We start from the raw sequence: 12914 nt of genomic DNA, 5'->3' as shown, positions 1-12914 counted from the left end.
TATTTATAATGTATCCTCGTTATCATTGTGGGTTGATGACCTATTGTATGTAATGAAATGATATGCCTGTGATAAACTTACTAAATTTATGAATTGCTTTCGAGTCGCTTCTCTGAGTGGGTGCTGCGATGAGGCAAAAAAATATTTTCCGAATACATTATTGTACGTGCATTGCAACAGGTTATCGGATGAGGCCAATCAACAATAGTACACTATTTTTCTAGCTTCACATGCTTCGCGCGTCGGATTGCGAATCCCATCATCCTAGGTCCTTGGATGAGTCCAGTAGAAATTGCATTCTGATGTTTGGGTTCAAACTTTCAAAACTACTGCACTGTCTCTACGTCTGCATATATGTAATACAACAAGTTTTAAACTTGAGACCAGCCACCCACCCTTACAAAGAACACTTTTTAACCTAGCACAAACTCTAGGAAATTTGGCCATAGTGTGTGGTGGGCGATATGTTAATGTGTTCACTATACGTAACTAGCACCTCGGATCCTCAATACTATATAGTAGGGTGGCATGGGCCAGAACAAGCACTCATGTCCAGGAGTACGGCACACGCCACCAGCACGACTTCCATCTGACACCATATTTCTTGGAGTCCATGTTGCAGCTATCTCTTCAACCTCGTCGTTTCTCTAACTCAGCCATTGCGCGGCGGGCGAGGTCGGGGTTTGCCGATAGTCGGTTTCCTCAACTGTGGTCCCACTTGTAAGGCCAACTCCAACGCACGACCCCAGATGGACCTCCGTTTGCCTGGATTCTGTCCGTTTGGTAGTGCAATGGGGTCGTGTCCGGGCCATTTCTCGGATGCGGTGGTCGTGCGCCTAACGCGCGGACGCATCCCAGCCACGTACATTTTTCTTTGCAAACACATATCTTTTTTTCATAATTGATTTTTGGTACATGGAAATACATCACCCAAATTTGACTAGAGAAGCAAGACCAAAGAAAACAAGAACCACAAGAATACATTTTAGAAGATATCCAACTTCCATAACTACTCCTGTAAGTTGGATTAGTGCCATCTCAATGCATTCATTGTTGATTTACGGAGGCTCAATCTTGCATGCTTCTTTCTTCTTCGAGTGTAAAGAAGTACACGTTGCTTCCTCGCATCTAGTCTCATGTCTAGCCTCTATTATATCAACAAGTGCACTAGTCTCATCTCTAGCCTCTATGCTAGCTAAAAGTGCTAGAACATCTACTAAATTGCGCTCTATCAATATATCGATGTACTCTTCTTCCCAATACCAAAATTTGCATCCATTCTACAAAATAAAGTTTTAAGTTAGCACAACTAGTCTAATCCAAGAGCACAACCGAAGATTTGGTCGAGTTATTCCTCCTTTTGCCGACACGTGGGACATCCAGCATCCAGGTCGTGTCATGCAAGAAAATGGAGTGGTAGTTTAAGCCATGTGATGTGCATCTTAGGTTAAACTGCAAATAGAATCTTACTACTCTTGAGTAACTCCAAAAGCGGCCACCAAAGATCTTTATTGGATTTGTTTCTCATCACCAGCATGTTCAGGTGAAAGATGTGCAGGTTTAGTGGGTCCTCCTGCATTTTCACTGACATGTGGGACCACATATGAGCGAACAGACGATGGGCTCCATGCGTCTGCTGGCTGGCTGAGCAGAGAGATAGACGAGGGCTGAGCACGGACTCCAGGAAATTTGTTCTACATAACCAGCACCTTGATATAGGCTCGATAGAGTGGGGTGGCATGGGCCATAACTAGCATTCATGTCTAACAGTACGGCACACGCCACCCACACAAGTCCCATCCGACACCAATTTTATTGGAGTCCGTGTTATAGCCATCTCTTCTCCCTCATGTTTTCTCAGCCATCGCGCGGTGGGCAGGGTGGGGGTTTGCCGATAGTCGGTTTGCTCAACTGCGGTCCCACTTGTAAGTGAAAATGCGACACAGCACACATTCCCCCTTGAGCGGCATGCCAGACCAACCGTGTGGGGGTGCGACGCGAACATGGTAGGATTTTCCTTTTGAACTTGCAACTTGTAAAATTTGGTTCTGCTCCATTGCGCGACTGATAGATAGAAATAACAATTTTCCCTAGAGTAATGAGAAGTTTGGTTCTGGCGCAGTTCATGCATGGAGTACGTACGACAATTATGAAGTTGATGTGAAAGGTAAGATAATTACTAGCAGTACCATATACTACTACATGGATTTGACGGAAAGATAAAGATACATACGGATCCATCAACGACATCCCCACACCCTAGTGCGCCGGGTCACCAACCGACGTGTGAGGAGCAGCGGCGTTGGCAGCGAGCTCAACATGTTTGTGAACAATGCCGTCCATGGTTGCCCTGCGGTCCAAGAAGGCCAGCATCCTATCATCCTCCTCTTGCATGTAGTAGTCCTTGTGGATGATTTGCGCGTAGACGTGGGTGATTATGTTGATGGTGTCTTGCTGCGCCAGGCGCTGCGCGGCGAGCACGACCTCGAGGTGGACATTCTCCGACGCGACAGCGGGCAGTCACAGGGACACCAGTGCATCGAAGAGGTTGTCACCTTGGAGGCCGTCGAGGGTGGCGGGCATCGCAGAGCCTGGGCGTGTGGGTTGGAGGCGTACGTCAAGGTCGTTCGCGAGCTTCTTGACGATGGTGAACTTGTCGAGGAAGCCAGCGAGGACCTCGTCGAACAAGGAGACAAAGCTGTCGTCCAAGCGGCCCCTCGCCCTGGCGGCCTCAAGCACTACCTGGAGAAGTTCCTTGGTGCCGAGCCGCAGGCCGGCGTCATGGACCATCTGGCACAGCCGACCGATGCTCGCGATCATCACCTCCATGGGTCTAGCTTCTAGTCAACTGATCTTGCGATTGGAGTGATCACTCTTGCCCTTGGTTAGGGTGCGTAGGTGCGTAGGATTTCGTACTAGATTGGACTGGCAGGGAGCCTTTATATGAGAAGTGCAGACTGCGTTGAATTCACGTGTTTGTTGGCCATCTACTCCTCGGCCCTCTACTGCACCTACCTTTGGTTGTATGACAGGTGGGCCAGCCACCCGTTGGGTCCACGTGTCATACAGCCAAAGGCAGGTGCAGTAAGTCAATGAAGTTGCGTCCCCCTCCGTGACGGTGCAGTATAGTCATCTCACCGGACCTCTAGTTGGGGCCAAACGAGAGAACTTTGATGTTTACTGGTTTATTGGTCCCCTTTGCATTTTGTGCCAAGTTTTAACCTTTGATTTAACTAATAAAATGTTAATGATGTAACCAAAAATGTTGTGTAAGTCACCTTACAAAAACCAAATAATCCCAAAACACTTAGGCACGGTACATTAACTCCCTCCTCGTTTCTTATTTCGTGACATATCAACCAATGAGAGGCGTGGGCCGCGCATGCTTTCAATGACTTGAGACTACCAAACATGACATGAAGTGGTTAGTTCATTGCATGTAATCCTATTAATTAGCAAAAAGACATTAAGTTCTCTTGCCAATAGGAATAAAACAATACACCATGTATTTATTTACAGAGGGAGTAGTACATATTTTGTGACATGCATTACTAGATATTGCTAGTCCAATACTAAATCCAGATGGATGTGGTAGTACAACTAAATCCAGACGGTGGTGCTAGTGCTAGTAGTAGTATTACCAATGTAGTAGCACTGTACTACCCGTTGGTCAAATTACTAAGTGCTTCTCCTCACAGTGAAGTGACAAGACCCTGCGCCGGAGATGACACCTGAGTATAGGCGCCGTGTTCGGCATACCATAGTCAGCCTCGCCATCTGCAGTCACTATCATCCTGGCTGTAGAGCTAGCCTGCTTACAACTAGTCGTGTTCGACAAAATTTCCCATGCATAGATGCCCATGCATTGCATGGAACACCAATGACTGGGGGTGGGGGCACTGGCAGCGGCCATCACGCTAGATTGTTTCATGGCCTTCTAGATGTGGTGGGGAGGGGATAAGGTTGATTGTGAGAGACAAGGAGTTGTTTGTAAATAGGGAACAAGTGTGGGCATCTTTTTGCAAAACTGGAGAAGTTTGGTTTGTATGTGTCAGATCTAGATCCGATGGCTATTGCTGAAAGATGGCAGGCACACCATCATCACCAACTAAGGACCTCTTTGATTCTCAGGATTTTGAAAACACGGGAATAGGACATGGCAGTATTACAAGTTTCAAACTGATATTGCAAATGTTAGGAGTAATGATGCACCTACGAAGAGGGAATTAGTAGGAAGTTTACGTAAGAACTTTCATTACTTTAGGTGGATGCAACATTATTGTACAAACTAAAATCCACCGCCCTGACAAGTCACTAATGGGCAAAGAAATTTTTGAGTCTCTCGCCACTTAATGTTTCAAAAACAAATTCAGCTTCTGCGGAGACTTTGTCATTTAGGCATAGACGCTTGCGGTGATCAGCACGCCATTCATTGTTGCGCCAGAGAACGCCAAACCTCATTAGCTTGAGCACACTTGCCTCCAGAATAGAGAACCTGGCCAATTTAATCTCAGATGTGCTGCCTCGGTAGTCGATCAAATCAATTTTTGTAAGATGGAGATCAAGGCATTCGATGATATTGTTATTGTGAAGCACATTTTTCACGTTCGGGTCTTTTTTTTATCTGCAAAAGAAGAGAACATATTAGAGCAGCTGGCTGTATAAGATTGATGTGTCATCAAGAGGTACCAATATCATTCACTCATACGATAGGGTTGGCTGGCTGGTGATATTTTTTCACTCTCTCTCTATCTCTATCTCTCTCTCCTCTCATTTACCTAGGAGCACGTGAAGAGCTTGGGCATTTGTTGCCTTCCACTATGTGGCCGATGCCATATTTCTCAAAAGTATGCCACATAATACGCATCGATGTCAAATCAAAAGATTTTGGCACCGCTCTCGCGATGTGAGAGAGTTGGCACCGCTGTGCACACAGACCCACATGTATAAACAAATCAATCAAACCAACTACACCAACCTCTCACTCTCCCAAACAAGTGTTTTTTATTGCCTCGGTCCTCTCTCTCCCATGCAAGTGTTTTTTCATTGCGTGAGTTAATTTGGCACCGGAGCAAAGTAGGTGATCCAGATTGGGGCACCAGGTGAGCAATGGAGGGGCATTGATGCCAAATGCATCACAAGTGAATTTGGCACGTGTTTTGGCCTACATAGTGGAGGGCCTGCTGGGTGTGCACGAGTGTGTCCTTCTGTGCATGCTGTCGCGCAGTGGTGAATTGTGCGCGAGTGCGTCCTTCACGCGAAAGAAGTGTGTCGTCAACGCGCCCTCAATTTACTAGCGTGCGGGGTGCTACCCCGAGTGGTTTCAACTATTTTTACTTCACCGCGTGCCAGATGGGCCTCTAGTTTACTTATTTTCACCCACTGCCACATGGGCTAGCACACGAAGATAGAGAACACGAGTTGACAAGGCAGCATGTGGACTGGTTGACCGGTCAACTAAACAATATACGGAGCTATACGCTGAAACAGTGAGCGTATAATCCGTCGGTATAAAGAGTTCGAGTGAGAGGGGAGGCCCGTGAGAGATAGCAGAGAGAGGGAGAAAGAGCTACTCCCTTTATTCGATAATGTAGTGCCAACATTTTTTAAAAGTCAAACTTTTGAAACTTTGACCAAGTTTATAAAGAAATTACTTACATCTACAATACCAAAGATAAATGATAGTATGAAGTAAGTACATGTGATGAATCTAATGATTGTTCCAGATGTAAATGTTTTTCTCCACATACACCTGGTCAAATTTTTCTAAGGTTTGACTTTTCAAAACATCCATATGCTTATGCATGTGAGAGAGTCCCCAACTAGAGAGAGAGAGAGTGAAATAGAAAGAGTGAGTGAAAAAGTGTGTGTGCGTGTGTGAAAGAGATATGGACAACACATGATAAAAGTAGAGAAAAAGAGTGTGTGTCTTATGCAAACATATCACATATGCATCTTCGACAACGGAAGTAATGTTAGGAGATAGTGTGTGGTTGTTTGCAACCGAGAGAGAAAGACCCCTAGCATGTGGCCAAGAGGGCTCTGACAAGCAAGGGAGAGAGGTCGAGAGAGACGTACAGAGAAAATGCAGACATGGTGAGGAGACAGTGTATATTTGTCATAGAGAGATCCCCTGGAGATCGTGATGGGACTACATGGGTGGGAGATCGAGTGACAAGGTGTGTGCGCGATAGAAGATACCCCGAGAGATATCGAGATAGACGTATGGATGGAAGGAGACAATACATGTGTTCCTGATGGCTAGTGAGAGATAATCATACTTAGGGGGGGAGTGCTTGCACCTATGATGGAGTGAGGGATATGGTACTTAGGGGGGTGCGTGTCACATAGAGAGAGAACAAGGGCGGAGAGTGTTGGATAGGTCTATATGTAGCGCGAGCGAGACATGTGTATGTGTGAACCAGGGAGATATAAAGTTTGAGAGAGATAGAGGAACCCCGATAAGGATGAGTGGTGCGTTAGATAGTTGAGAGGGGGCAAGAGATATTTCATATGCTCGATAATGCAATGCATGTAAATTTTTAGAAGTCATACTTTGGGAGCTTTGATCAGGTTTACGCAAATGTTATTTATATCTACAATACCAAAGATACATCATACGAAACTACATCTCATGGTGAATCTAATGGTATATGTTTGCCGTTCTAGATGTAAATGTTTTTCTCCACGTACATGGTCAAACTTTGTGATGTTTGACTTTTCAATAAATCTATATGCTATGGACCGAAGAGAGTGCCTAAGTCGAGAGAGATCAAGTGTGTGTGAAGGAGAATGAGTGAGTGTGCAAAAATAGTATGTGTGTGAAAGATAAAGTGACAACAAACAATAAATTAGAGAGAGTGTGTGTGTTTTCGTTTCTTATGCAAACATATCACGCATGCATCTTCGAGATAGAAAAGCAAGGTGAGGAGATACACGAAGATAGCTAGTGCATGATTGTTTGCAACGGAGAGAGACACCTCTATAGCACATGTCCAATAGAGGTCTGGCTAGCAAGGAACAAAGGTCGAGAGGGAGACATGGAGAACATGGATGCATGGGTAGGGAGAGATGGTGTGTTTGTGATAGAGAGATCCCCTCGAGATCGTGAGGGGACTATATCGGTGGGAGATCGAGGGAGGTGAGTGCGCGATATAAAGATGCCCCAAGAGAAATCGAAATAGACAATGCACACGTTTGTGATGGAGACTAAGATTAGCTAGTCATATACATATAGGGGGGACTGCGTGTGCCTACAATTGAGTGAGAGACCATCATACTTGGCTAGCTAGGCATGAGATTGTGTGTGTGCGTGTGAGATGGAGAGAGAACAAGGTAGAGAGATAGAGTTTTAGATGGGTCTATTGAGTGCAAGTGAGATATGCATGTGTATGTGTGACCCAGGTAGATGGAGAGTTTGAGAGAGAGAGGGAAGAGCTCCGAGACGACAGAGTGGTGTGTGAGAGAGTTATGGGCAACGAGCCAAGGAATTTGTGTGCGTACGATGAGTGGACCCAAGATATCTAGCTTGGGCTAGATAATCATACATAGTGTGCGAGAGAGACCTATAGATGGAGTATATATGCATGCGAACTACAAAGACCCCCCCCCACACACACACACAGAGAGAGAGAGAGAGAGATGGAGAGAGAGGGAGAGGGACCAACAAGGTTTGTGTGTTGGATGCGTGCGACAAAATTGAAGATTGTCAGAGAGCGAGAGAGAGAGAGAGAGAGAGAGAGAGAGAGAGAGAAGGAGTCCAGGGGAGGGGGAGGTCGCGTTTTATGCATCAAAGACTGATATAAACCATGTTTCGATATAAACTTGCATTCAAATATTTAAATTGGAGAACATGTTGTCTGCAACCCACACATGAACGGAGATATGCGTATATCAAACAAGTTCATTAATTTGACTTTCAACATGTTCATGGAGTACTATAATATTGTTCTACATGCTACTCGATTGAGGTGTTCAATTTTGGATTTAGTTCACTATTTTGACCTGGTGAACGAGCTATTTCATTGAATCGAGATATTTCATTTTGGGTTTGATTCCTGTTTTTGAGTGGGTCAACTATTTGTCATATAGTAAATCGCTAGCAACGAGCATGTAAAAACACATTACTGGCCTATGTGGACGTGGATGTAAGGTAGACGTGGATGCTCGTTCTCCCAAATTTGAATGAACCATAAACACCCTCTACTCGGTGGAATTCACCCGAGCAAATAAATGGGAGACGCGAAATTACTGGCCTATGTGGGACATGCATCAATTGGCCCATTTTACATCGAGGGTAGGTTCGTAACTTCATCCAAGCGCGCCTTCTCCTCAGCCGAAGTGACATGTGCCGAATAATTCATAAACCATCATCGGCGAAACACCCTCTCCTCGCCCGAAATAGCTCACGCCCACTATTTCAAAACACGCTCTCCTCGCCCGGAATCGCTCGTGCCCACTATATTTCAAAACACGCCCTCCTCACTCGAAATCGCTCACGCCCACTATTTGGGGAGAAGCAAAGTTACTCTACTATCCCCGACCCTTAATACACACACCCAAGCCGAGAAGCCTAAAGGCAGGAGTAGAACTGTAACCCCCCCCCCCCTCACACACACCACACACACATTTTAGACAAATGCGTCCCCATTACCTCCCCATTCATACCTCGTGGGCGCCAAATCACCTTCTCCCCGAGGATCCCTTCTCCCGAGCCACGAAACCTCAGCCTCTCCTCCATGGCGCCTCCACCGCACCAAATTCATAGCTGTCCTCCTCCCTAATGCCGGAGACGTTGTCCATTTGCTGTCGTGCACTAGGCCGTGTGCCTCTTACTCTGTGCTGCTGGAGGTGCCTCAATGACAGCCGCATGAATTGTACCGAAGCCGATTCACCCCCGCCGTTGTTCACGGCGCCGGAGCAGCTCCAACTTCGGATCCGTCCAGAGCCCCGGCGCTGCTTCCCTGTAGTTGTCGACCGTTGCAACATCTCTGCTTTCCTGCCGTCGGTCGCCACCGCAACCGTGTCAGCCTCACCGACTCGACAGCTGGAGCTGCCTACTTCACCGTGCCGCTAGATAGGTCCCACCCTCGTCTGAAATCACTTTATTTAGGTGTCAGTTGTCTGAATTTTTATTCTGGGCCAATCGATTCCCAATGGGAAGCAGCACCCCTCAAGGCGGCGGAGCTCCTAGGCCGCCAGTTGGCTTGTGTCTAACGTAAGGGTGCGGGGGCGCAACTTCACCATGGAAGCAGCGCTTAGATGGCTATCTTAGAGTTGCGTGGGTTGAAGGTACTACCGCCACCGGATCTGGATGACGGTCAGTCTTTGTGGATTAGCCCGGGGCGGCGCAACCACGACGGTGTGGTGGGGCGGGGAGCGGGGTTTTGGTCGGGGCCACGAACTGCAGAGGCAGGCTACTCTGTTGTTGGTCTCTGGCTCTTCGGGGAAGATTCCGAACAATGTCAGCCGGGAGGCACAAGACGGCCATCAAGCCATCCTCCGTAGACCGGATAGTACCAAAATAAAACAAAATCATGTGACCCCAATTTAGTCTTCAGTCAACAGACATGTGACCACTCTTGTACCTTGTTGTTGATCTCTGGGGGTATTTCTTTAGATCAAATAGATGTGTCGTTCTTAACATTATGTGTTTTCTGCATCTTCAGCCACACCGTCTTCCGACTCACCGCAGCTGCTCACAAGGGAAGCATACACTAGAAGGGAGCTATAGTCCCCACTCAACAGTTCCCTGCATCGAATGCGCGTGCCCAACATGGACAGCCACAACAACTGCAGGGCCATCGACAAGTCAGCACATGATGCTCACTCCTATGGATGGCGGCCAGATAGGTTGTACCCTCATCTTACTTGTGTGCAACATTTATGGATTTGTTATTCATCTAAGCATGGAAAATAGATTATCACATTTCACTGTATATTCATGTTGATCTCTTACGGGTCTTATTCAGGAGTTAACATTGTTCCATACTTCAGCTAAGAGACTTGTTCTTTAGGTAATGTTGTTCCATAGTTATCATCCATCAGCTAATGCTATCCCACAGGCTGGTGATTATAGTATTATACCACTTCTAGTATTACCTATGTTGTTCTTTAATACTTTTGTGTGCCATCTAGTTAATCTCGAGTACAAACGATACATATTCTACAGCTTTCATCTGTGTTCTCCCTTTAGTTTTTGAGACCTATTGCTGCTAGTTAACCCCAGTCCTACTATTTATGTCGTCTCCTACAGGCACTCATTACATAAATCTAACTACTAGTTGTCTTCCATGCATGTCAAATATAATTTCTAACACTGATTTATGCACAAGAACCTCACGGAGCAATGTAATGGCCAACAAACTTGACATCAATGATACCCAATATGATGGAACATGTAAAGGTAGTTCTACACAAGACTTGCAGAAAGATGATGAATCCTATTCACCCCATAAGGTCCTTGCTCTTACTTGGCCCTTGATATGGGTACAACATGCATATGATGTCCTGGACTGCATCTACTCTGTTGCAATGCCTTGTGCTTAGCCTGCTGATCATGCATGTAAATATGGCATACCTTCCTGTTTTTCAGTACCTATTCCATTCAGGATAACATATTTTCAAATTCAAGTACTGTCATTCTACTCTATCGAAATGCCATCTGCTTAGTTTGGACATCATGCTTCTGAATATCTTGTGCATTGTTATTCATCAGTATGTACTTCATCTGTCTACCATACCATGTTCTTTTTTTTACATTGAAGTGTTGTTCTAGTGGTCTCTTGCAATGAAATCTTAGTTTCCCAATCATACCCGCATATGTTGCCTTAGTGTTTTTCTGTATGTATTCCGCTAGCATACAGTTTTACATTCTAGTGCTTTTTTACACTGTTTTCCTGTCATATCCCTAGCTCTTACATCATACTCCCTCCGTCCGGATTACATGTCGCAGAAATGGATAAAACTGGATGTATCTAAAACTGAAATACGCCTAGACCCATCTATTTATTTCCGGATGGAGGGAATGCATGTCAATAGGTCATGCCTTTCTATTCCTCAGTACCTATCCCATCTCTGTTGTAGCATGTTTTATAATTGAAGCACCATTCTTCTATATAAGGCATGCAAGGGGATGACGGCTATGTTAAAATCTGAAGGGTTACAAACCAGGTCTTTGCAAAAGATCCAAACACCAGGAGATAATAAACCAACTCCGGTTTTCATATATACTACTCCAGCACAGAGAAACCCAACTCCCACTGATAATAAGCAGATTCCAGTGGCCAAAGAACTAGTCTGCTCCAGTCCAGCAAAACAATGTCAACTCCATTCTAAAAAGTGTGTGCGTATCCTCGCATCATGAAATTTTATAGCATTCTGATCATATTTTCTACATGTTTCTTACCCATCTCTCTTTTTGAAAATAAGCTTAAACGATAGAAGACTTCCTCCATTGGGATTGTATTCGAGGAAAATATCTTGCGGGAATTCTCTGTGCTCCAATGCTGATGTAAGTACCTATTGCATATCACCATATTTTTATATCAGCATGTATTTTGTTAATCATCGTGAATCCAACCTTTATCTGATCTAAAATTAGTTGTAGCAAAATGTTAAAGGCGCCAATGTTGATTTTTGTAAGGAAAACTGCATGAGTGTACTATCTCATATCATGCACATTACTGAATTGTAGTGCTGCTCTGGTTGCCCGTTCATTCATTGTGTCAATGTTGCTTTCGTATTACCTTACCTAGCTGATGATAGTTGTGCCATATTGTGTTAATTTGGTGTAGGCTAGTTTCCCACACGTTCGTTATGTCAATGTTTCTTTCCTATTATCTGACTTGGCCAATGATAGCAATGCTAATGTGTTAATTTGGTGCAGGCTGCTGAAGATAAGAATACAAACTCTGAAAACAGCAAGGCAACCCCATTGTTTCTTTCCAATAAATCTAGGCCAGGTAAGATGGTAATAACTCATGATTAGTCTGTTCGGTTCCCCTCCTAATTTATGTTATGATGCAGTGGTCGAGACACTCTCCACTATCAATAATACAAGCCTGCCAAAATCGCCATCTGAATCTGTTCAGTTTCCTCTGTCTCCAATGCAACAGGAAATGTATGTTTGTGAACCAATTAATGGCTGAAGCAATGATGGAAATGGTGGAGGAATCAGAGGTGCACATTCGTGCGCAACAACAACTGGTCAATGTTTTCAGAGACAGTGTAGCAAAGTAGCAAGAACTTGCCCACATGCTTATGGGCGTCATCCACGCTGAGGTTGCAGATTGTGACGTTGTAGATCGTTAGGTTTTGTTCATTTATTTGAAATGGCATCAATCTTTGATTGCCCAGTGGATGTAATTTCATGTAATATATGTTGGATGTGCAACGTTTTTCCCTGTATGTTGTACCTTTGCTTGATCGGTTTTGGTCCTGTGCATAATTGCTCGTCGTAATAGGCTCAAATTATCTAATTTGGCCTAAAGACATGTATGAACTTTAGTGGGCCCATTAAGTTAATGGGTCATTACCAGGCCAAAAGTTAATGGTCAGACCTCTTACCTCCCGGGTCGTTAACAGGCCGACATCGAAGCGAGCAACAGGTGGGCCCATTTGATTTCACGGGCCGTTAACATGCCGTTCGGGATACATAAAGCCCAACTATATTATGGGCCTTTAGCAGGCCGAAAGAGACAGCAGTCTGGTACTGGACCATGAAGAGCATGGGCCGCTAAGAGGCTGAAAGTCGGGTCATACTGTAAATGGCTCAACTGTGTTATGGGCCTTTAGCAGGACAAAAGAGAAACCGGGCTGGTATTGGACCATGAAGGGCACGGGCAGTTAAAAGGCCAAAACTCAGGTCCGACTACAAATGGTCCAACTCATTTATGGGCCGCCAATAGGCTGAA

This window comes from Triticum aestivum, chromosome 7B (assembly GCF_018294505.1).
Source record: "Triticum aestivum cultivar Chinese Spring chromosome 7B, IWGSC CS RefSeq v2.1, whole genome shotgun sequence".
Taxonomy (NCBI): domain Eukaryota; kingdom Viridiplantae; phylum Streptophyta; class Magnoliopsida; order Poales; family Poaceae; genus Triticum; species Triticum aestivum.
The sequence above is the reverse complement of the archived record's forward strand: the minus strand, read 5'-3'. Positions refer to the sequence as shown.